Raw genomic sequence first — 25509 nt, 5'->3', positions numbered from 1 at the left:
GCCAGGGTGACCGTTGTATATTTATGTCACCGACTTGTCAGTTGCAGACGCGGTTGGTACACCGCCCATGAATAATAGCTACATGATAGCTATCCTTATCTACTCTAGTTCGTGGCTCAGTTAGTATGCCACCTTAGTTAGTTGAGTTTGGTTTGAGACCCATATATAGGGTTCTTCTATTTCTTTGTACTAGAGTTCTTTTGGCTTACACAACTAAGAAGAGGAAAACTGTTTTCAGCCTCCACCCTTGTGTGTCTTCCCCCATTGTGCAAGCAAGAAAGCTTCAAGCGAGACTCCTTCCTTCTCTCCCACAATCTTGACACTATGGGAGCAAGTGATCTTACGATTCAGTTGCCCCATTGAACTAGTTAGCAACCAAGGCACACACTTCATCAACTAAGTGATAGCTCACCTCCTCTCCATTTTTTTCATGGTATGGCGGCAGCATGGCGATGTCATCAACATGCATGAAAAAATCCCCCCCCCCCCAAATCGATTATGGAGCTTCCAAGTAACCTATGCAACAGATCATAGACGGCAAATCCTCCTTCTTCCCTAATCCTATCGCCGCCCTTCGCACGAGATATGGCTGAGTGAATGGAGAGATCAGAATCTAGTATTTCTCTCTCCTCCCTCTCTCTCCTCTCTATGGGTTGTTCATGCGCACTATCTTGAAGGAGGAATCGGGCAAGAGATTGAAGAAAACGGTGATGGAGATTGATGGAGATGCGGAAGATTGATGTGCAGCATTGGATTGAGAGCAATGGAGGCTTGGTCCACTGGTCATGCAGTCATTTAATGTGTCTCGGGTTTCGTAAAAACATGGTATGACCATTTTTATGAAGAAAATGAAGGGTTTTTGGTATTTTATGATGGTAATGATGTTCTTATTTGATGAAAATTCGTTTGAGTGCTGGTTGCATCATGATAAATTTCTGTTTATCAAAAAAAATATATTTTTAAATGATTTACATGCGCTATTTAATTCCCGTAAAACCTGAAATGCGGTTTTTAAGCGGTAAAATGATAGTTTTGTCGTTTCGGGTGAGTGAAATGTGTTCCTATGGGGGGAAAATGGAAAATAAATTGACTGTTAGTATGCTGAAGTGATTGAAATAAGAAAAATAAAAAATAGCTTATTTTATTGACCAATAAATCAAGAAAATGGAAAAATAAGGAGAAAAATAGAAATACGGTTCATAAAAATAAGGAAAAATATAATGATTGTTTGTGAATATATGGTAGTGGCAAAGCATGAGGTTTAGCCTCAGTTTGCCCTATCTCCTTGTCAAAGTTTGTGATTTATCACTTTTCATACATTAAAACATGACAAAATGAACCTCTACACCTATGCAACGAAAGCAATACCTAAACGTAGGGGGTGGGACGTTTGAATAGTGCGATTTGCGTTCTGATTATTGCTGATTTTCTGATGCATATCATGACATAGAGTTTGTTGTATTTTAATTAAGAGGATAGGAGCACAAGTATTGTCTCGGTGCTATCCTTACATCGCCGCAACGAGTTAGTGAATGAGCATTGGAAAGCCTGGTTGGGCACACCACGTTTTTGATTGAAAATTATGTTTGATCACTTTAGGATCATCCAATTTCGCATGTGCATGTCAACCATGGTATCAGAATACAAAGGACTGGATGCATAGCACCTGTTTTCAATGACGATGACCTACGCTTGAGTGTGGAAAGACAACCTAAGCCGTAGGATAGACATTCGTTTCTTGGGGGATCATTTGGTAAGGACAGATGGTATCTCCTAGAATACTTTCAAAATGAAAGAGTGGAGTTTGTTCGTTTGTTCTATATGTTGAGCAACGCATCAAGGGGCCAATCCCTGCGGTGTAGGAGAGCTGCACTGGGGCCGCGGTGATTCCACCGAGAGGTTGCCTCCCATGTATGTGATTATCATGGCATTTATTGTCAATGTGTATGGGTTCTCCCTCTGTGGAGTTTATAGAAAGGGAAACGTTGGACTACAAAACTAAAAACGCATAGATTAGACTTTAGGACAGTTCGTCCTTTAGTAGCAGATAGACGCTCCTGGCCCGCGAGGCCGTGGTGGTGTGTTTGTTTGTTATGAGCATGAGGTCCGGCTAGTGCCATAGCCAGTGCCGGCCTATTTGAGGTCCCTTTAGTGGTGCATTTTCCGGGAGCTACCAACAAGTGGTGGTTCTCGAATCTAGGGTTTTTAGGGACCAAAAATTTTGGTTTATGTCCTCTGACAAGGACCGTCAAGCCGAAATACAAAAAGCAGAATGTACTGAGAGGGCTAGACGGCAGTTAGAGATTGTAAGACACTATTCTCCTCAAAGGATCAGCCCGATATGCATAAAAGGCAGTGGTCTTAGTAACCCAACTGCTGCACATAGTCCTTTAGGTGCAAGAGGAAGCGCAAGTTCTTCCTCTCTTCCACCAAGTCAACCCACTTCAAGTGGGGGTGTGATCCCATCATTCCAAACTCCTATTGTTAATCCGATTGTCATCATGGCACAAACCATTGCAATTCCTACAGGGATGTTGGATCTGCCAGCTTTAGGAGTGCCTTTGCCCATTTTTAATGGGTTAGCCGAAGAAGATGCAGAGTTTCACATTTGTGAAATCCAAAGATTAATGTTTAATTACCACATCCAAGATGAGGGACATCTTATGATGTTCTTTAACATGACATTAAAAGGAAGGGCTACAGTATGGTATCATAGCATAGAGGCTAGAACCATCACTACAATCGACCAATTTTATGTAGCTTTCCGAGGAGAATATGTCCCTGAAAGAGGTGGCCAATACTGATTGCGTGTTTTGAATGTAATAGGGCAAGACCCCCATGAGAATGTGAAAGCCTATGCCAAGAAGCTTAAGGAAGTATTTCGTAAGTTACAAACTTACATTCCCATTCCCCCGGCTGCCCAATTGCAATACTTCTTGCACGGATTGGATTTCAATATTGAGGTACAATTGAGCAGTGTGGCTTTGGCTGATATAGACACCGCCATCACGCGGGTAGAAGGAGTAGAGTCACGATTACAAACGGCCTACTCCTCTCGAATAAATCTTAATGCGGGTCTAGTACTTTGAGGCAATTTACCATTGATAAATGGAAGTCAAGGGATGCCTATGAATAACCCTAATGGAAGAGGAAGCATGGTTAAAAATGTACCTTTGCTGCTAGCTCCTCGCAGTGTGACTATGCCTATGGCTAGTTAGTTGGCTCCACCAAATGTTGGAGGCCAAGAACCCTAATGTTGTTCCTGTGAGTCAACAACCAATGCCCAATAAAATTGCTAGGCTAATGGAACGACGGATAGATGATCAAGGCTATGAGTCGAGTGCCTCTAATGTCCTTGGCAAAGTTAAGGATATGATGAAGCACTACACTAACATGATTTCTAAACAATATCGGCAAATAGCTGTTGACGTCAATTTCTTGAAGAAGCAGCAGAATCTGATAGGGAGTCGATGCCCTGAAGAGGGTGGTCCCTTAAGATTCAGCTGTAAGTGGTGTGGCGGACAACATTTCCCTAGAAACGGTCCAAATGTTAAATGTGATATTTGTGGGAAGTCGGGCCACTTAGCCGCTACCTGTTGGAGTAAGATTAGTTCCCTCCAACAAGGGAGTAAACAGCCAGGTCCAATTAATCATAGAGCGCAAGGTAATAACCTCCAGCAAAATGATGGACCAAGACAAATACTGCAAAGGGGAAAGGCCACTATAGAGGAGTTGCCACAAGGCAATGGAGTCAGCCTTATCGAGGATGTATGCGTCAATGCGCTGAAACCTCTAACCTACGAGTCATGACAAGAGGCCAAAAGGCTAAAGAGGGTGATAAAGATAATGCAAAACCGATCGAGGAAAACCCTAAGCAAGGGGATAAGGGGACGCAAGTCCTGAATCCTAGCGTGGAAGGTGGACCTCTAAGACCTGTTGACAAAAAAGTCGATCCTAAGAAGGATGAGGAAGTGCTAAGAAAGAAGGCAAGAGCTAAAAAAGAAGCACCAAAGTCGGTCTCGAGACCAAAAGAAAGGATGGTTTGGTGAGAAAAGAGAGCTTTGGCTACCTATCATGATTTTGATTTAGGAAAATCTCTTTGCGAAGTCAAACCAGATGTAAATCTCTTATAGTTGATTAAATTATCTCCAGGAGTACGCAAGGAATTCAAGAAGACCCTGCGTATTGGGTATATTGTAGAACCTTTGGGCATAGCACGAGTAGGGGAAGATTGGTTTGAGCATGTTGAAAAGAATTGCCCTAGGGTTCTAGCATACGTGGATGGAATATTAGTGGAGCATGCTATCGTAGACACTGGGTCCTCCGTCAATATCATGAGTTCAGAGTTGATGGAGAGGTTGGGTCTAGGCATCCAAAAAGATGGCTCCACCCTTCTTAGAATGGATGATGATAGTCTAAGGCAACCAGAAGGTTGCGTTACTAAAGTCTATGTTACAGTTGCAAGTGTAGAATTCTTCTTGGACTTTAGGGTGATAAGATTTGTAGGACATCCTAGCTATCGAGTCTTGCTATGTAGGCCTTGGATCTTACGAATAGACTGTCAAGTCGATATACCCGCTAGTCGAGTGGTTCTAGGTAGAGGTGCTAATCGAGTAATAGTCGATGCTTACCCTAAGTCTCCTCAGAGTGAGAGAGCTCCTTTATCCTCTATTGAATTAGAGACAGCAGATGATCCCTCTGGTAATGAGACATCATCGAGCGATGAATCTAAAAAGGGGTCCACTACAGAGGATATTTATCAAATAACTCTAAATGAGCCGATAGAGCCTCAAGATAGGATAAGAGATGCGGATGTGATTGAGTTGGACCTTGGCACGCTGAATGATTTACGGCCAATTAAATTAGGTTCCATGCTCAGTTCAGTAGAAAGGGAGGACTATGTGTCCTTGATTCAAGAATTCCGTGATATCTTTGCTTGGAGTTATGACGAGCTAAGAGGCATTCCCCCCAGCCTGGCTGTTCATACTATTCTTGTAAAAGAAGGCAGTCGTCATGTGTGTCAGAAAGTAAGGCATATGCCTTTTGAATTGAGGGATGGGCTGTTTGAGGAGTTACAGAAGTTTCGGAAAGCTAGTTTAATCTTCCTTGTACAGCACACAGAATGGTGTTTACCAGTTGTCATTAGGAAGAAGAAAAACAACCAGATCTGACTATGTAGATTTTAGAGAGCTAAATAAGCAGACGGTTAAGGATTACTACCCGTTGCTATTTATTGACGAGTTTTTGGATCAATTAGCGGGTAGGGAAATATATTCGTTTATGGATTGCTTTGCAGGATACAACCAGATGGCAATTGCAGAAGAGGACAAGTTGAAAACGACTTTCATTACTCTCTTTGGTACTTTTGCGTACCATGTGATGGCCTTTGGTTTGTGCAATGCACCCGGATCATGGCAACGAACAACAGACAAGACCTTTGGTGACATCTCCCTAGATGAATTGAAAGTATTTATCGATGACGTGGGGGGCAGCCATTGTAAGGGAAAGGATGTTGATTATCTTAAGAAAGTGCTTTGAGCACTACAGACGATTTCGTATCGCTCTTAACCCACGGAAGTGTTTCTTTGGAGTGCCTTATGGGCTATTGCTAGGCCATGTGGTCAGTTCAGTAGGGATCGCAACTGACCCCGAAAAGATCAAGGTTATAGTCGCTATGAGTCCACCACACACTCCGAAAGAGGTATATAGCTTTTTGTCATTGATAGGGTACTATCAGAGGTTTATAAATGCCTTGGTAGAAAGGAGGTTGCCATTAACAAACTTATTATCCTTTAGCTGTCTATTTGTATGGAGCGACCCTTGTAAGGTAGCTTTCAAGGATGTGAAATAGGAGCTAGTAAAAGCACCAGTTTTAAAAGCACCTAAAAGAGGCGAGGTATTTTACATATTTTCAGCAGCCACCATGCATAGTATCTGCTATTTAGCCCAAATCTAGGAGGAAAAGTGGTATCATCCGATAGCTTTTGCTAGTCAAAAATTGGGCATATCAAAAATTAACTACACCTACATGGAGAAGTTGTGCTTTGCGATGGTCTTTGCGACTAAAAAATTCAGGCACTACATCCTCTATGAGAAGGTAGTTTTCTATACGAAGGCAGAAGGGCTTAGATTTCTTATGAACAAGCTACAACCGCCTGATCATCTGGCAAAGTGGTTAATCACTTTGTAGGAGTTCGATTATGAGATTAAGAGTAAGCCATCGAGGTTGTAGGGTATTGTGGAATGCCTTGTGGATTTTGGGGAGTTGAAAGAGACTTTGGCTGAAGGAAATGATATCGAAGAAATGTTTAAAATTGATACAGCTTCTATCCCATCTTGGTATGCTGCTATCACGCATTATCTATTAATGGGAGAGGCTGGAGCTGGTTTATCAAAATAAAAAAAGAGAAAAATCAAACAACAGGCTTTGAAGTTTTCCTTGATCGCAGGAACACTATATCAGCAGGGTGTTGATGATATCTATCGCCGATGTGTGATGCCTGACGAGGTTCCTTTCATCTTGGAAAAGCGCCATGACTCTGCATGTGGAGGGCACTTTGCTGGACGGTTGACGGCACAAAAAGCTTTAAGAACTGGATATTGGTGGCTGTCCATCTTCCAAGATTCCTTTGAGTATGTTAAGAGATGTGATACCTATCAAAGACATGACAGCAGAGAGAATAGGAAATGCTCACTTACGCCTATCATGGCTATCCTTCCATTTGAGAAGTGGAGCATTGATTTTGTGGGTCCTATCACCCCGTTGTCTACTACTTAGAAGAGGTATATTATAGTAGCAACTGATTATTTTACAAAATGGTCAGAAGCACAGGCAACGAGGTAGGACAATGCAAAAGAGACTGCAAGTTTCCTTTTAGAGCAGATTATCTGTCGTTTTGGACCACCGAAGGAACTAGAACTAGTGTCGAACCGTGGAACCCACTTTTTGAATAAAGTGATCAAAAGCCTAATTGAAGCTTGGCAAATCAAGCACAACAAAATGACCCCTTATAATCTGCAAGCCAACGGGCAAGTCGAAAGCACTAATAAGCAGCTTGTGGGTATCTTGTCTAAAATAGTCTCTGAGAAGAAACGAGACTGGGACAGGAAGTTGTATGTGACAGTATGGGCGTACAATACAACGTTCAAGCAAGCTATTGGCCATACTCCATTTGAATTAGTTTATGGGGAAGAGTGTGTGTTACCCCTCGAAATCGAGTTTCCAACCATACGGTTTGCAATTAACCACTCTGTCAAGATTGTGGGAGAGAAGGAAGGAGTCTCACTTGAAGCTTTCTTGCTTGCACAATGGGGGAATGTTGAGATATCGAGCTCCACTCGTGATACGCCAGGGTGACCGTTGTGTATTTATGTCACCGACTTGTCAGTCAGATGCGGTTGGTACACCGCCCATGAATAATAGCTAGATGATAGCTATCCTTATCTACTCTAGTTTGTGGCTCAGCTAGTATGCCATCTTAGTTAGTTGAGTTTGGTTTGAGACCCATATATAGGGTTCTTCTATTTCTATGTACGAGAGTTCTTTTTGGCTTACACAACTAAGAAGAGGAAAACTGTTTTCAGCCTCCATCTCTGTGTGTATTCCCCCATTGTGCAAGCAAGAAAGCTTCAAGTGAGACTCCTTCCTTCTCTCCCACAATCTTGACATGGTATCAGAGCCTTGTTCGTGGTAAGGAGCTCAAGAAAGCAAGTCAAGCTCGTGGTGTTCTGGTAAGAGGAGCAATGTTGCTTTCATTTTCTGTTTTGGGAGCAGATCTCTGCAGGCAGCACATCCGAAAATTGCAAGAGTGCATTGTCTCAGGTTGAGACACCCTTCGCGGTGAAGCAAGAGGGCAGTATATGCTGCGGGTAAGGGATTTAACCCTTGGCGACCATGTTTTTTTGATTTGAGGCCATTTCGAGGCCTGTTTTGGAGGCGGAAGTTTTCTGCACGCACTCAGGAAAAAGCCCTGTTTTATGCTGTGCGACCATTGTTCTACAGGTCGGTGAAAAGTTACCACAGATATTGCATCGTATGCTCGTGTGCAGAGACATTGGGAGTTACAAAATCATCCTTGGTTCCTGTATATGCAAAATCGTCACTAGGAAGTGACTGTGTGGTCAAATACCACTTTCACCAGTTTTGCAGATTTTCCGTGTTCTTTGCAGTGACAGAATTTTTTGTAGTGTTCTGTAATGGCGTATGATTCTCTTTCACAGATTGTCACTGAAAAGCTTGACAAGAATAACTTCCAAGCATGGAAGTTTAGAATGACAAATTTCCTTATGGGAAAAGGATATTGGGAATTTGTTGCAGGAAATGAAGAAGAACCAGTTCTTCCTGATGTTCCCAATCAACAACAAAATGCAGGCATTTAAAGCATGGCATGAGAGAGCTAGGAAAGTTATGTACTGGCTGTCTATCAGTATTTCAGACTCTATGATTGTGCATATTCAGGATGCAAGTACGCCAAAGGAGGCATGGGATACTCTGTCAAAAATGTATAGCACAAATACGCAAGCCAGGAAAATGCAACTCAAGCAAGAGTTGCATAATGTGCAAAGAGAAAGTATGAGCATCAATGACTACCACATGAAGGTGAAGAAGATTGCAGATGCACTTGCTTCCATTGGGTCGCCAGTGGAAGATGATGATTTAGTTTATGTGACCTTGAATGGTCTAGCAAAGGATTATGCACAGTTCCGAACATCCATTTCCATTCGTGAAATATTTCCTGATTTTGAGGAGTTGATTGCTCTTCTAATTTTTGAGGAGCAGAGAAATGGTGGTGCATCTTCTTTAGGAGGAACTTCAAAAGAAGCTGTCTTCTACTCAAATGCTAGAAGAGGTAGAGGCAGAGGTAGAGGAGGCCGATTTGGAGGCCGTGGTAGAAATCAGAATATGCAGCAAACTCAAGAAAACCAGTCCTATGGAGGAGGACATGGTAACTCTAGAGGCAGGGGGAGCCAAAGAGGTCGTGGTGGATGGCAAAGAGGCCAAAATGCAAACAGTAATGTTGAATGCTATTACTGTGGTAAAATGGGTCATATGGCTAAAGACTGCTATAAAAAGCAGAATGCCATCATGAATGGAAAATTGCAACAAGGGAATTATGTATCTTCTAGTAGACAGGGTGATGACAGAAATGAGCATTTGTTTATGGTGCAGCACATGAACAATTCTGTGACAAGTGCAGAAGAAAGCAACGATGTATGGTATGTTGACTCAGGTGCATCAAACCACATGACAGGTCATGCAGAATGGATGGAGGATGCAAGGAAAATGGAAAAACCAAGATTTTGGAGACTGGTGATGATACTGCACATCCTATTGTGCAGATTGGAAAAATTCCTTTGTCTATGTAGGATGGGAAAAAGAAATACCTGTCCAATGTATTTCATGTCCCGAATATCACCAAGAATCTGGTTTCTGTTGGTCAAATGGTTGAGCAAGGCTTGCAGGTCAGATTTAATCCTCATGGATGCTTTGTTGAGGATATGAAAAATAAAGGTCGCTTGATAGCAAAAGGAAAGAAGAAGGGCAGAATGTTTACGTTGGATGCAGACATGCCTGAATTGAGTGCAACAATGTTTGCACATGGGACCGGTGTAGTTGCAGATATTGATATCTGGCATAAACGCATTGGTCATGTTAATGTACAACGACTTAAATCAATGCAGGCCCAAAATATTGTTGCAGGATTGCCTAAATTCAAGGTTGCAGAAATGCATAAGGTATGTGAAGCCTATCAATTTGGAAAACAGGCAAGGAGACCATTTCCTAGACATGTTCAAGAGAGTAAGAAGCCATTGGAATTAATCCACTCTGATGTGTGGACTACTAAAGCTGCATCTCTTGGAGGCTGTCATTATTTTGTCACTTTTATTGATGACTATAACAGAAAATTTTGGGTGTATTTTATGAAAAAGAAAAGTGAAGTTTTTGGGCATTTCAAAACTCTTAAAGCTATGGCTGAAAAAGAAACAGGTCTGCAAATAAAATGCCTAAGGTCAAATGGAGGGGGAGAGTACCTCTCAAATGAGTTTGCAAGGTTCCTGCAGGAGCATGGCATAAAGCAACAATATTCATGCAGTCATACCCCACAACAAAATGGAATTGCAGAAAGGAAAAATAGGCATATTGGAGAGGTATCTCATGCCATGCTCAATGAAAAAGACCTGCCAGATTTTTATTGGGCTGAGGCAGTTGCTACAGCAGTCTACATAATGAACAGGACTCCCACTGCAGCAATACATGGGATGACTCCAGAGGAGAGGTATACTGGTAGGAAACCAGATATTTCTCATTTGAAAATTTTTGGTTGCATTGCCTATGTACATGTGCCAGATGAGTTGAGATCCAAGTTGGATCCAAAAGCTGAGAAGTGCATCTTTATTGGTTACTCTCTGCAGCAAAAAGGGTATAGATGCTATAACCCTTCTACTCGTAAGTTTACAGTGAGCAGAGATGTTATTTTTTATGAGATGAGTAGCTGGTATAAACCAGTAAATGTGATTGATGATGTAGATGCACAAAATGGTAATGCTGCACAAAATTCACAGCAGCAGTCACAAAATATTAGTGGACCTGAAGCGTCCTCTAGCAGTGCTTCACATTCTTCACCATGGATAGGCAGATTGAGATCAGAAGAATCTTCTCAAAGCAATGCAGATAGTGGTATGCAGGTATCACGAAAAGGAAAAGAGAAGGTTGATCAGCCCATGTTTGATGTGAATGCAGGTCACTCTTATGTGGATGGTGAATCTAGTGGCTCAGAACAGAGCATTGATGATGAGTTGGGTATTCCTTCTATTGTTACACCTGGAGTAAGGAAGACCAGGGATGTTTTGAGAGCACCTGGGAGTGAACCTATTTTGCGCAGGTCTACAAGAGCTAGGTATCCTGTGGATAGGCTGAAATATGATGGACTTACAGCCATTCACTATGCATATATGGTCAAAGTGATACAGGAACCAGAACCCACTTCTTTTGAGCAAGCCATGGGAAAAGAAAAATGGGAGAAAGCCATGGATGAAGAAATGGATGCCTTGGAAGCAAATGCTACATGGGAATTGGTACCTTTGCCTAAAGGTAAGAATGCAATTGGGTGTAAGTGGGTTTATAAGGTGAAGCACAATGGTTCTGTGAACAGATACAAGGCAAGATTAGTAGTCAAGGGGTATGCACAAACATATGGCATTGACTATGAAGAAACATTCAGTCTGGTTGCAAGGATGGCAACCGTAAGAGCAGTCATTGCTATGGCTGCATCAAAGGGATGGTCTTTACATCAGATGGATGTAAAGAATGCCTTCTTGCATGGTGATTTGCAAGAAGAGGTCTATATGGAGCAGCCACTAGGTTATGTGCATGCTGTTCATCCTGAGTTTGTTTGCAGGTTGAAGAAAGCCTTGTATGGCTTGAAGCAAGCACCTAGGCCATGATCTGACAAGATAGGACAATATCTTGTCACTATTGGCTTTCAGATTTCCAAGGCAGATTTTTCACTTTATGTGAGAAAAACCAGAGAAAGGTATTATGCTACTTGTCATTTATGTTGATGATTTGATTATGACAGGTGACAGTGATGAAGATATCCTTCATGTGAAAATGCTATTGAAGTAGAAGTTTGAGATGAAGGATTTGGGAGAGCTGAGTTATTTCTTGGGCATTAAGGTGATTAGATCACCAAGTGGTATACAGCTCTTGCAGAGGCAGTATGGATTGGACATGCTGTCCAAATATGGGATGACAGGCTGTAAGCCTATTTCAGTTTCTTTGGAGCAGAATGTGAAGCTGAGCGCAGATGCATGTGAGCTTCTGGAAGACCCTACTATTTACAGACGCATAGTAGGAAGCTTGATTTATATGACTATTACCAGGCCAGATTTGAGCTATGTTGTTGGATTGGTAAGTCAGTTTATACAGGCTCCAAGGAAACCGCATTTGGATGCGGCTAGACGCATACTCAGGTATGTGAAGTCCACATTGCAGTATGGACTATTTTATGAGACTGTGGTTCAGATACAGTTGCATGGATACACTGATGCTAATTGGGCTGGTAGCATTTCTGATAGACGATCTGCCAGTGGATATGTGTTCTCTTTTGGGAGTGCTGCAGTCACTTGGAGTAGCAAGAAACAGCCTACAGTTGCCTTGTCCAGCACAGAGGCTGAGTACAGGGGTGCAGCAATGGCTGCATGTGAGGTAGCTTGGTTGCATTAGCTACTTTATGATATGCATTAGCCTACAGATGGGCCAGTTGTCATTTATTGTGACAACATGAGTAGTATACACTTGGCAAATAATCCAGTCTATCATGCTAGAACAAAGCACATTGAGGTGCATTATCACTATGTGCGGGAGAGGGTTTTACTAGGTCTTATTGATCTAGTTTATGTCAGCACAGAGGATCAGGTAGCTGACATATTCACGAAGGCATTGGGCACAGAGAAGCTGCGCAAGTTCAGAGACCTGCTTGGTGTGCAGGAATTGGGATTGAGCTCGAGGGGGAGTGTTGAGATATCGAGCTCCACTCCTGATACACCAGGGTGATCGTTGTGTATTTATGTCACCGACTTGTCAGTCAGATGCGGTTGGTACACTGCCCATGAATAATAGCTAGATGATAGCTATCCTTATCTACTCTAGTTTGTGGCTCAGTTAGTATGCCACCTTAGTTAGTTGAGTTTGGTTTGAGACCCATATATAGGGTTCTTCTATTTCTATGTACGAGAGTTCTTTTTGGCTTACACAACTAAGAAGAGGAAAACTGTTTTCAGCCTCCATCTCTGTGTGTATTCCCCCATTGTGCAAGCAAGAAAGCTTCAAGTGAGACTCCTTTCTTCTCTCCCACAATCTTGACAGGGAATACACACAAGGGTGAAGGCTGAAAACAGTTTTCCTCTTCTTAGTGTGTAAGCCAAAAGAACTCTCATACAAAGAAATAGAAGAACCCTATATATGGGTCTCAAACCAAACTCAACTAACTAAGGTGGCATACTAACTGAGCCACGAACTAGAGTAGATAAGGATAGCTGTCATGTAGCTATTATTCATGGGCGGTGTACCAACCGCATCTGTAACTGACACGTCGGTGACATAAATGCACAATGGTCACCCTGGCATATCATGAGTGGAGCTCGATATCTCAACACTCCCCCTCGAGCTCAATCTCAATTTCTGCATACCAAGCAGGTCTTTAAACTTACGTAGCTTCTCTGCACCCAATGCCTTCGTGAATATGTCAGCTACCTGATCCTCTGTGCTGACATAAACTAGATCAATAAGACCTAGTAAAACCCTCTCCCGTACATAGTGATAATGCACCTCAATGTGCTTTTTTCTAGCATGATAGACTGGGTCATTTGCCAAGTGTATACTACTCATGTTGTCACAATAAATGACAACTGGCCCATCTGTAGGCTGATGCATATCATAAAGTAGCTTATGCAACCAAGCTACCTCACATGCAGCCATTGCTGCGCCCCGGTACTCAGTCTCTATGCTGGATAAGGCAACTGTAGGCTCTTTCTTGCTGCTCCAAGTGACTACAGCACTCCCAAAAGAGAACACATATCCACTGGTAGATCGTCTATTAGAAATGCTACCAGCCCAATCAGCATCAGTGTATCCATGCAACTGTATCTGAACCCTAGTCTCATAAAATAGTCCATACTGCAATGTGGACTTCACATACCTGAGTATGTGTCTAGCCGCATCCAAATGTGGTTTCCTTGGAGCCTGTATAAACTGACTTACCAATCCAACAGCATAGCTCAAATCTGGCCTGGTAATAGTCATATAAATCAAGCTTCCTACTATGCGTCTGTACATAATAGGGTCTTCCAGAAGCTCACCTGCATCTGCGCTCAGCTTCACATTCTGCTCCAAAGGAACTGAAATAGGCTTACAGCCTGTCATCCCATATTTGGACAGCATGTCCAATCCATACTGCCTCTGCAAGAGCTGTATCCCACTTGGCGATCTAATCACCTCAATGCCCAAGAAATAACGCAGCTCTCCCAAATCCTTCATCTCAAACTTCTGCTTCAAAAGCATTTTCACATGAAGGATATCTTCATCACTGTCACCTGTCATAATCAAATCATCAACATAAATGACAAGTAGCATAATACCTTTCTCTGTTTTTCTCACATAAAGTGAGAAATCTGCCTTGGAAATCTAAAAGCCAATAGTGACAAGATACTGTCCTATCTTGTCAGACCATGCTCTAGGTGCTTGCTTCAAGCCATATAAGGCTTTCTTCAACCTGCAAACAAACTCAGGATGAACAGTATGCACATAACCTGGTGGCTGCTCCATATAGACCTCTTCTTGCAAATCACCATGCAAGAAGGCATTCTTTACATCCATCTGATGTAAACACCATCCCTTTGATGTAGCCATAGCAATGACTGCTCTTACGGTTGCCATCCTTGCAACCGGACTGAATGTTTCTTGATAATCAATGCCATATGTTTGTGCATACCCCTTGACTACTAATCTTGCCTTGTATCTATTCACAGAACCATTTGCATTGTGTTTCACCTTATAAACCCACTTACAACCAATTGCATTCTTATCTTTAGGCAAAGGTACCAATTCCCATGTAGCATTTTCTTCCAAGGCATCCCATTTCTTCATCCATGGCTTTCTCCCATTTTTCTTTTCCCATGGCTTGCTCAAAGGAAGTGGGTTCTGGTTCCTGTATCACTTTGACCATATATGCATAGTGAATGGCTGTAAATCCATCATATTTCAGCCTATCCACAGGATACCTAGCTCTGGTAGACCTGTGCAAAGTAGGTTCACTCCTAGATGCTCTCAAAACATCCCTGGTCTTCCTTACTCCAGGTGTAACAATAGAAGGAATATCCAACTCATCATCAATGCTCTGTTCTGAGCCACTGGATTCACTATCCACATAAGAGTGACCTGCATTCACATCAAACATGGGCTGATCTACCTTCTCTTTTCCTTTTCGTGATACCTGAATACCACTATCTGCATTGCTTTGAGAAGATTCTCCTAATCTCAATCTGCCTGTCCATGGCGAAGAATGTGAACCATTGCTAGAGGACGCTCTAGGTCCACTAATATTTTGTGACTGCTGCTGTGAATTCTGTGCAGCATTACCGTTTTGTGCATCTACATCATCAATCACATTTACTGGTTTATACCAGCTACTCATCTCATCAAAAATAATATATCTGCTCACTATAAACTTACGAGTAGAAGGGTTATAACATCTATACCCTTTCTGCTGTAGAGAGTAACCAATAAAGATGCACTTCTCAGCTTTTGGATCCAACTTGGATCTCAACTCATCTGGCACATGAACATAGGCAATGCAACCAAAAATCTTCAAATGAGAAATATTTGGTTTCCTACCAGTATACCTCTCCTCTGGAGTCATCCCATGTATTGCTGCAGTGGGAGTCCTGTTCATTATGTAGACTGCTGTAGCAACTGCCTCAGCCCAATAAAAATTTGGTAGGTCTTTTTCATTGAGCATGGCACGAGATACCTCTCCAATATGCCTGTTTTTCCTTTTTGCAATTCCATTTTGTTGTGGGGTATGACTGCATGAATATTGCTGCTTTATGCCATGCTCCTGCAAGAACCTTGCAAACTCATTTGAGAGGTACTCTCCCCCTCCATCTGACCTTAGGCATTTTATTTGCAGGCCTGTTTCTTTTTCAACCATAGCTTTAAGAGTTTTGAAATGCCCAAAAACTTCACTTTTCTTTTTCATAAAATACACCCAAACTTTTCTGTTATAGTCATCAATAAAAGTGACAAAATAATGGCAGCCTCCAAGAGATGCAGCTTTAGTAGTCCACACATCAGAGTGGATTAATTCCAATGGCTTCTTACTCTCTTGAACATGTCTAGGAAATGGTTTCCTTGCTTGTTTTCCAAACTGACAGGCTTCACATACCTTATGCATTTCTGCAACCTTGAATTTAGGCAATCCTGCAACAATATTTTGGGCCTGCATTGATTTAAGTCGCTGTACATTAACATGACCAATGCGTTTATGCCAGATATCAATATCTGCAACTACACCGGTCCCATGTGCAAACATTGTTGCACTCAATTCAGGCATGTCTGCATCCAAGGTAAACATTCTGCCCTTCTTCTTTCCTTTTGCTATCAAGCGACCTTTATTTTTCATATCCTCAACAAAGCATCCATGAGGATTAAATCTGACCTGCAAGCCCTGCTCAACCATTTGACCAACAGAAACCAGATTCTTGGTGATATTCGGGACATGAAATACATCGGATAGGTATTTCTTTTTTCCATCCTGCATAGACAAAGGAATTTTTCCAATCTGCACAATAGGATGTGCAGTATCATCACCAGTCTCCACAAATACTGGTTTTTCCATTTTCCTTGCATCTTCCATCCATTTTTCATGACCTGTCATGTGGTTTGATGCACCTGAGTCAACATACCACACATCGTTGCTTTCTTCTGCACTTGTCACAGAATTGTTCATGTGCTGCACCATAAACAAATGCTCATTTCTGTCATCACTCTGTCTGCTAGAAGATGCATAATTCCCTTGTTGCAATTTCCCATTCATGATGTCATTCTGCTTTTTATAGCAGTCTTTAGCCATATGACCCATTTTACCACAGTAATAGCATTCAACATTGCTGTTTGCATTTTGGCCTCTTTGCCATCCACCACGACCTCTTTGGCTCCCCCTGCCTCTAGAGTTACCACGTCCTCCTCCATAGGACTGGTTTTCTTGAGTTTGCTGCATATTCTGATTTCTACCACGGCCTCCAAATCGGCCTCCTCTACCTCTGCCTCTACCTCTTCCAGCATTTGAGTAGAAGACAGTTTCTTTTGAAGTTCCTCCTGAAGAAGATGCACCACCATTTCTTTGCTCCTCAGAAATTAGAAGAGCAATCAACTCCTCAAAATCAGAAAATCTTTCACGAACTGAAATGGATGTCCGAAACTGTGCATAATCCTTTCCTAGACCATTCAAGGTCACAGAAACTAAATCATCATCTTCCACTGGCGACCCAATGGAAGCAAGTGCATCTGCAATCTTCTTCACCTTCATGTGGTAGTCATTGATGCTCATACTTTCTCTTTGCACATTATGCAACTCTTGCTTGAGTTGCATTTTCCTGGCTTGCGTATTTGTGCTATACATTTTTGACAAAGTATCCCATGCCTCCTTTGGCGTACTTGCATCCTGAATATGCACAATCATAGAGTCTGAAATACTGATAGATAGCCAGTACATAACTTTCCTGGCTCTCTCATGCCATGCTTTGAATGCCTGCATTTGCTGTTGATTGGGAACATCAGGAAGAACTGGTTCTTCTTCATTTCCTGCAACAAATTCCCAATATCCTTTTCCCATAAGGAAATTCGTCATTCTAAACTTCCATGCTTGGAAGTTGTTCTTGTCAAGCTTTTCAGTTACAATCTGTGAAAGAGAATCAGACGCCATTACAGAATACTACAAAAAATTCTGTCACTGCACAGCTTCAGCCTCACAAGTGCAAATCTGTAGAAGAGTGGCCATTAGGAAGAACTGGTTCTTCTTCATTTCCTGCAACAAATTCCCAATATCCTTTTCCCATAAGGAAATTCGTCCTTCTAAACTTCCATGCTTGGAAGTTGTTCTTGTCAAGCTTTTCAGTTACAATCTGTGAAAGAGAATCAGACGCCATTACAGAATACTGCAAAAAATTCTTCACTGCACAGCTTCAGCCTCACAAGTGCAAATCTATAGAACAGTGGCTGCACAGCATAAAACTGAGCCTTTTCCTGAGTGCGTGCAGAAAACTTGCGCCTCCAAAACAGGCCCCGAAATGGCCTCAAATCAAAAAAACTGGGTCGTCGAGGGCTAAAGCCTTCATCGGCAACATATACTGCCCTCTTGCTTCACCGCGAAGGGCGTCTCAACCTGAGACAATGCACTCTTGCAATTTCTGGCTGTGCTACCTGCAAAGATTTGCTCCCAAAACAGAAAATGAAAGCAACACTGCTCCTCTTACCAGACCGCCGCGAGCTTGGCTTGCTTTCTTGAGCTCCTTACCACGAACAAGGCTCTGATACCATGTCAAGATTGTGGGAGATAAGGAAGGAGTCTCACTTGAAGCTTTCTTGCTTGCACAATGGGGGAATACACACAAGGGTGGAGGCTGAAAACAGTTTTCCTCTTCTTAGTTGTGTAAGCCAAAAGAACTCTCATACAAAGAAATAGAAGAACCCTATATATGGGTCTCAAACCAAACTCAACTAACTAAGGTGGCATACTAACTGAGCCACGAACTAGAGTAGATAAGGATAGCTGTCATGTAGCTATTATTCATGGGTGGTGTACCAACTGCATCTGCAACTGACACGTTGGTGACATAAATGCACAACGGCCACCCTGGCATATCACGAGTAGAGCTCGATATCTCAACACACTCTTTGGGAGATGAGGATGCACTCTTTGAATGTTTCACGACCATAGCCTACCTGGATGAACTGAAATTGTAGAGCTTATTACACCAGGAGGTAGCTAAACACCGGATGAAGCAGTTGCACGACCTTAAAGAAAAGAAGTATAGCTTTAAAAAAGAGCAATTAGTTCTGTACTACGATGTGCATAGGGAGTTGTTTCCACGGAAGCTGGATCCTAGATGGGATGGCCCCTACAAGATTGTCAAGATAGGAAAAAATAGGTCTATGGCTCTGGAGTAGAATTTAAAAATAAGGTTAATATTAATAAGATTAAATCTTATATTTCTAAGTATGCTTACATGGAGAAATGCATTGCAGGTCCATGTTGGGGCTGATTTGAGACCTGTAAAAGAGCTTAAAGCTGGTTGATGGGGCGGTTAATTCCTTATTTGGAGCACCCATATCTGGAGCAAAGATACCATCAGGGAAAACTTATCTGGTGGAGCAAAGGATACAAAGTGATTGAGCAAGAAGACGGAACCTTTGTGTGGGAGATCAAAGTCTTCTGCTATCAGTGCTTACGAATGTTGGTAAGTATCCCTATTGAGTTTAATGAAGAAGGTGGGATGGAGCCGTCAGTTCATCCTCTAAACATGCTAAATTTTGACTATCATAATTACAAATAGCAGAGTTCGTGATGGCAAGCTGTGTAAACCCATCGTGGACGTACACATTATATTTTGACGGAGCGTTCAGGGGCCCTAATAAAAAAGGGAGTGTTGGAGTAGTAATCCGAGATCCTCGACGTAGAGTTACGATAAAGTTAGCTGCTTATCTCGGGGTAGGATTCACTAATAACATGGCGGAGTATAAAGCCTTGATTATGGGACTGTATATTGCCAAGGGTGGTATTCGGCAGTTGTTAGTAAAAGGGGATTCCTATTTGATCTTGAATCAGCTAGATGGGACATACACAGTGCGGAATTCCATCCTTTGTATGTATCATCGAACTGCCATGACCCTACTTGAGGAGTTTGAGAGAGTGTCTCTTCAGCTGATTCCACGTTACTGGAATCAGTTTGCGGATTCACTGGCAAACCTTGCTTATGAAGAAGACCTTTTCTTCAACTGTAGTCCTAGTTTGGATATTGCTATCAATAATGAGACAGGACCCGATCGCTTGTGGGGAATGTTATCAGAGTATGCAATATATGGCAGGCAATGGTTGATATGGGTGATACAAAGAGTATCTGAGACCCATCTACCATTGTTATCCTGGACCCATAGGTTGATTAGAAAACATGTTATGCGTACACCTCTTGCTATATATGCAAGAGGGATGGGTCATAATCTTATGCATTTAGCTCAGGGCTGCGAGCCCTATTTTTCCTCAATTGGAAAGGAGCATATTACTGTATATCTGTACTATTTTGGGGAGGGATGTGTAGGTGCTATTCTGTTTGATCTCATTAGGCCAAGAGGGCCAGTTTTGCGAGGTTTTAAATGTTTTATTTCATTAGGCCAAGAGGGCCGATCAATTTTTGTAGTGAAATGTTTTATTTCATTAGGCCAAGAGGGCCAGTCTCTGTTTAGTACGGGTGCGGTTAATGGTTTCTTGTTTTAGTCCTATACTAGATAGGTTCAAAGAAGAGCTTGGAAAAGGAGCCTTTGTCGCGTGGAAGCTTCTCGTGGCCCTATTCAGGTGATATCTCTCCTTTACAAGTACCGTGTTTTTTATGCTATATGTGTCTGTGTACTTGTAGGGGATTTTCTTTTCTTGTTGGGGACCGGCGTCCAAGGCATGAAGTCCTAGGTTTAGGTTAGGTATGTCTAAGGGAGGTATGAGTAGTTGTTGCCCCCTATAAAGACATTGCTAGGTATTGAAAGACCTGTTTTAGAAAGCAGTCCTAGTGACCCTGTTCTGCTAGCCTACTAGGCAGTCGTTCTAGGAGTTCTTGCTTAGTTGTGAGGCAGTTAGAGAAGCCTGCCGAAGGAAAATGATGATGATAGAGAGAAAAAAAAAACCATGAATATCTCAATGAAAAAAATATATACAAAGGTGTGTAAAAAGGGGTTCTAACCCCTATAAATTAGAAAAGAAAAGAAAGGAAAATTTATAAGCAGTTTCTCATCGCCTTGCAAAGGCCTGGTAGGTTCCTAGGGACGAGTTAGACCCGGGGTGGATGCCTTGTCTTCCTAGGGGTAGCATCTTGCTGGAAAAGAAGAAAGTAAGAAAGGTTGGAGCGAAAATAAAAGTGAGCGTTCGAAAAGTATCAAGTGTCGCCTCGCAAGGGCTTGGTAGGTTCTTGGATACCGAGACAGGACCCAAGGCCAATGCCATGTTCTCCTTGGGTCACTACGCTCATCTCCCTCCTTTTTACATGCCCGAGTATGGATTAATAAAAACCTAAAAGAAAAAATGTGCTAAAAGAAAATACTTCTTGACCAGGCTATAGGAGTCCTCACCTAGTAGGAGCTTTTGGGGTGTATTGTCCTTAGTTAGGTAGGTAGTTCAAACCACCACTTAGGGGGACTTCTTTGATAGTTCTTTTTAGTTTGGCCGTGTTGGAGCAGTCGGTTAGTGACTAGCTTCGGACCTTCTATCAGATTATGATAGGCCTGCTCCTTGTGGATTTCATGTCTTGGTTTTGTCAGGGGGTAGGGTGAGCATTGTGCTGTGTTTTAGTATGTATCTATTTTGTATCAGCTTGATGCTTCCTTTGGTTGTTTTGTGCAGATCTGTTGTGGAATTCGACGAGCTGAGTCGCCCTATCCCGTGGTCACCAATGAGAGCGGAGTTTTAAGCCTGGAATGTGCCTAAAATTTACCAAAAAATCTAAAATTTAGGGAAAAAATCTTCGACATCGAAGGCGGTGGCTGCAGCTAGGACGATTTTAAGCACCAAGTGAAAGATGGCTTTTAAAAGGTGCCCGAGCGACACTTGTGGATTTTTGATAATTTTTTTCGATTGCCGTGCGGGATGCCAGGAGTGTCTAGTCAATGCGGGACGCCGAGATGGACGCACAGGATTTTTCAGAGATCAAATCGGAGTCCGAACGCAAAAGTTGCCAGAAATTGGCCAAGAATGAAAAGGTGGACAAAAAGTAAGACCAAAAGGGGGTGCCCTTTGGGAGGCCCCTCCCCTCCCCTCCATTTTTTTCGTGGTATGGCGGCAGCATGGCGATGCCATCAACAGGCACGAAAAAATCACCCCCCCCCCCCCCCCCCCCCACAAATCGATTATGGAGCTTTCAAGCAATCTCTGCAATAGATCATAGCCGACAAATCCTCCTTTGATGCCAAGAGGCATATCTCACAGTGGATTCCGTGCCACGGTGGATTCCGTGAGGTTTTACGGTGGATTTCGTAAACTTTGTTGACCGGGGCTCATACACAAAGTGGATTCTTTGTGCAAGAAGTTGATGGGGATGCCTATCCTTTTCGGGCGTTTCATTAATTTAGTGTGTACATGGGTGATTCCATAGCGGGTGATTCCGCAAAATACATATTAAATTAATAAACATTTATGCGTTTAGAGTGCACACTCGTAATAAATTAAGGTTAGTATTGATTTCTAACCAGTTGATTTATTTATGTAGCTGAAGACTACTAGGTATTCACTTTTGTTGGTTTAATTGTATTATTTTACTAACGATTGTGAATGCTTCAGTTGATGTGTAGAGATAGCAGTAGTGGCGGAGGAAAGCATTGGAGGATAGCGAGTATTCGAGTTATCACTTATATTTTGATGGGCGCATACCTTAGGCATGGCGCCTATATTTTGTCGCTCCTATTTATTGAGGCATTGGATATTTATTTATTATTTTGTATGCGCATGGGCGCACGATTATGATATTTGTATTTGGACATTGTATTGGGTATGCCTGACTCTTTGGGTGCCCGCCCATTAGCTTTATTTCTATTTTGTGCTAAAGCAAACTCAAAAGCCAAAAGCATGCTATTTTGTAATTTGGGCTATTATTTGAGCTTGAAGATGATTAATACATAAAATACATGCTTTGTGGAGCGCTCACACAAGGCACGGGGGGTGATTGCACCCAATTGGTCTCTTGTTCATGTCGTGCATGCTTTTTACCTTGAGTTTTGTGCAAAAAGTAGAGTTCTTTTGTTCTTGGGAACCTTCCGGCATTCACTACGCGAGCATACAGCATCCGATCTACGCACCAGTGGTATCAGAGCGAAGCTGAGATCGAGAGCTTCCAATCGCTACCCATCTTGTGCGAAGGCGGAGCTCCTGGAACGATCGAGCTCTACGGTCAATCTCATCGCGAATGGGCGATACGGGTGGATTCCTGGCGGTCAAGAACCTCTGCTTCCAGCCTCTGATCGTGAAGGACCGGCCTACAACGGCGGAGGACCACTTCTACATCCTCTTCTACAAGTCATGGATACATAGAGATAAGCCATATCTTTCCTTAAGCTTCAAAGCTTAAGTCTTTAAGTTATAAAGCTTAGCTTAGCTTGAAGCTTTAAAAAAAAGCTTCAAATAAACAAAACGTTGATCAACGGTGGCAGGGCGGAATATTTGTGAAAAATCCGGCGTCAAAAAGAGCCCCCCCCACGATTCGACGTTTTTCTGATTACTAAAGCTTAGTAATATAAGTCCTAAATCACATAAAGCTTTACAAGCTCTACAAGTACAGCAAGTTTCATAAGATCTGCAACTTCCGAAGTCAGTCAAGTAATCTGAAGTCAAAACTGACTTGTATTCAAAACTCCTAGAAGGACTGTTCCTGCGCAGAAATACCGAACTGCAAAGTTGTTCCCTAGAAGGTACTATTCGCATACGGAAACTTGCTAAACTAGTTTCAGCACACGCAGAAAGTCAAAACAAAGATTTTTCAAAGATTACAAATTCTGCAATAGCCAAAGACGAAGATTGTGAAAGCCACACACAAAAATATATAAGCCTTATACACCCGATCTTGAGCTACGCTCATCCCACTAATTGGATTTTGAGAGTGTGAGGTCTTTTGAAGTTTTGCAGGATGACGGAACCACATATGGATGATTTAATGGCTGAAGGCGATCTTCCTGAACCTACGATGGAGCAAAAGCTGGATTTAATTATGATGCAGTTGGATGAAGAACGACGAGCTCGGCAAGCATTGCAAGTTCAATTGGCTAATTTACAAAGATCGACTACTGACAAAGGGGAACCACAATCTGAAGATCTTATCTGACGTACCATCGATGCAACTCTTGAAGCTCAATCCATCCGCAAAGAAACACAGATAAGTAAAAGAAATTTCAAATTCCGTACTTTCAATGGTACTTGAGAGGGAAAAACTATTATTGCATTCATCAGTCAATTTGATGATTACTTTCATGAGGAAACATACGTTGAAAAAGATAAAATCAAGTGTGGCACTAATCATTTAGTGGATAGAGCATCTCTTTGGTGGACCGTGGTTCGTAAGAGCATAGACTGTCCCACTACCTGGGAGACCTTCAAGAAGAAGTTTATGCAGAATTTCCTTCCTCCACAAGTCCATGAAAAAGCCATAAAGCAATGGGACCTTCTTCAGCAAAGAGATTGTGAGCCTATTCCTCAGTACACCGAACGCTTTTGGAATGCATTACTCCAGTTACGCATGCTTGAAGACGTACCTAAAGCGACTCACAAGTGCAAGTATATGTCTGGATTACTTGGGAATTACTATGCTGAAGTCAATATGTTCAAGCTTGCAACTCTTGAAGACGCAACTTCTTTAGCTCATGACACTGAAGACAAACTTCGAGGAAGAGACAAGCGTCCACAACAATTTCAAAACACAATATTAGTGAGTTTGGGAATCTCCTAATTCCCATTTTTTGAATACTAAAAAGGTGGCACACGGATAAGATGCCCATAAGTTTCTCAAAACCATATGATGCGACCTATCATTGGAAAGCGCTTGAAAAATGGAATCTATTGAGCTATAGAGCGCTCAATTTGGAGTTATAGTGTTCAAGTTATGACAAAGCCAAATATTTGACCACGTGTCCCAAACTTATGAGAAATTCCCATATTCCCCAATATGGTGTTTCAAGCCAATGGTAACTATGGATCTAAGCAATTCAATTCAAATTTTAGAAGATTTAATCAAGGTCGATTTCCTTCATCATCTTTCCGTAAGACTTGGGCAAAACCACCTGCTTTACCATCCAATACCAATCAAAATCCCAAGCCAACTTCACAGCCAAATCCTAATATTCCTAGACTTCCTGCCATTGCCAATAATGTATCTAAAGCCAAATCTATAGTGTGTTACAAATGCCACCAACCTGGACATCTAGCAGCCAATTGCCAATCGAAGAAGCCACCTGTCCATATCAACTATCTTGGAGCAATGGAAGATGAAGAACATGAAGAAATGCCTGACTTTACCGAAGATGAAGACGACATTGCTACTCCTTCGGATACTTTACCAGGTATGCCAACTCCACATTCTTTATTGACAATGAAATGTTTAGTGCATGGAAAAGAAAAGATTATTTTGCATGATGATGGTAGTAATCATGATTTTATTTCTGCAAAGTTAGTGAAAGAATTGAAATTACAAACTGTTCCTACGCATTATCGCATTAAAGCAGCATTCTTAGGCACAAGGTATAATGGAACACAAGAGGTGCATGATTTAGAAATTCAAATTGGTGAATACATTGAAAGAAGGAATTTTCTAGTTGTACCATTACAGTCCAGTGATATTATTTTAGGTATGCCTTGGTGTCATCAGCATAACCCTGATATAGATTATTCCACACATTCAATTAATATTCAATTTCAAGGAAAACATATTACATTGTATGGTATGCATGCATCTAATGCTTTTCCACTACTTTCTCATACTCAAGCTAAACGTACATTACGCAAAAGAAGTAAATATTATCTAATTTGGGTGAATGAACTGCAAGTTAAAGAAAAGCATATGCACCCTAGGCATAAAGAATTTCTTGCACAATTTAAAGACTGTTTTGCAGAAGATCTACCACCTGGTTTACCTCCTTCACGTCCTGAAGACCACAAAATAGATTTGATTCCCGGTACACAACCACCTTGTAAAACACCATATAGGCAT

Source organism: Lygodium microphyllum, chromosome 24 (assembly GCF_053477565.2).
Source record: "Lygodium microphyllum isolate KBCC chromosome 24, Lygodium_microphyllum_v1.1.10, whole genome shotgun sequence".
NCBI classification, from domain to species: domain Eukaryota; kingdom Viridiplantae; phylum Streptophyta; class Polypodiopsida; order Schizaeales; family Lygodiaceae; genus Lygodium; species Lygodium microphyllum.
The sequence above is the reverse complement of the archived record's forward strand: the minus strand, read 5'-3'. Positions refer to the sequence as shown.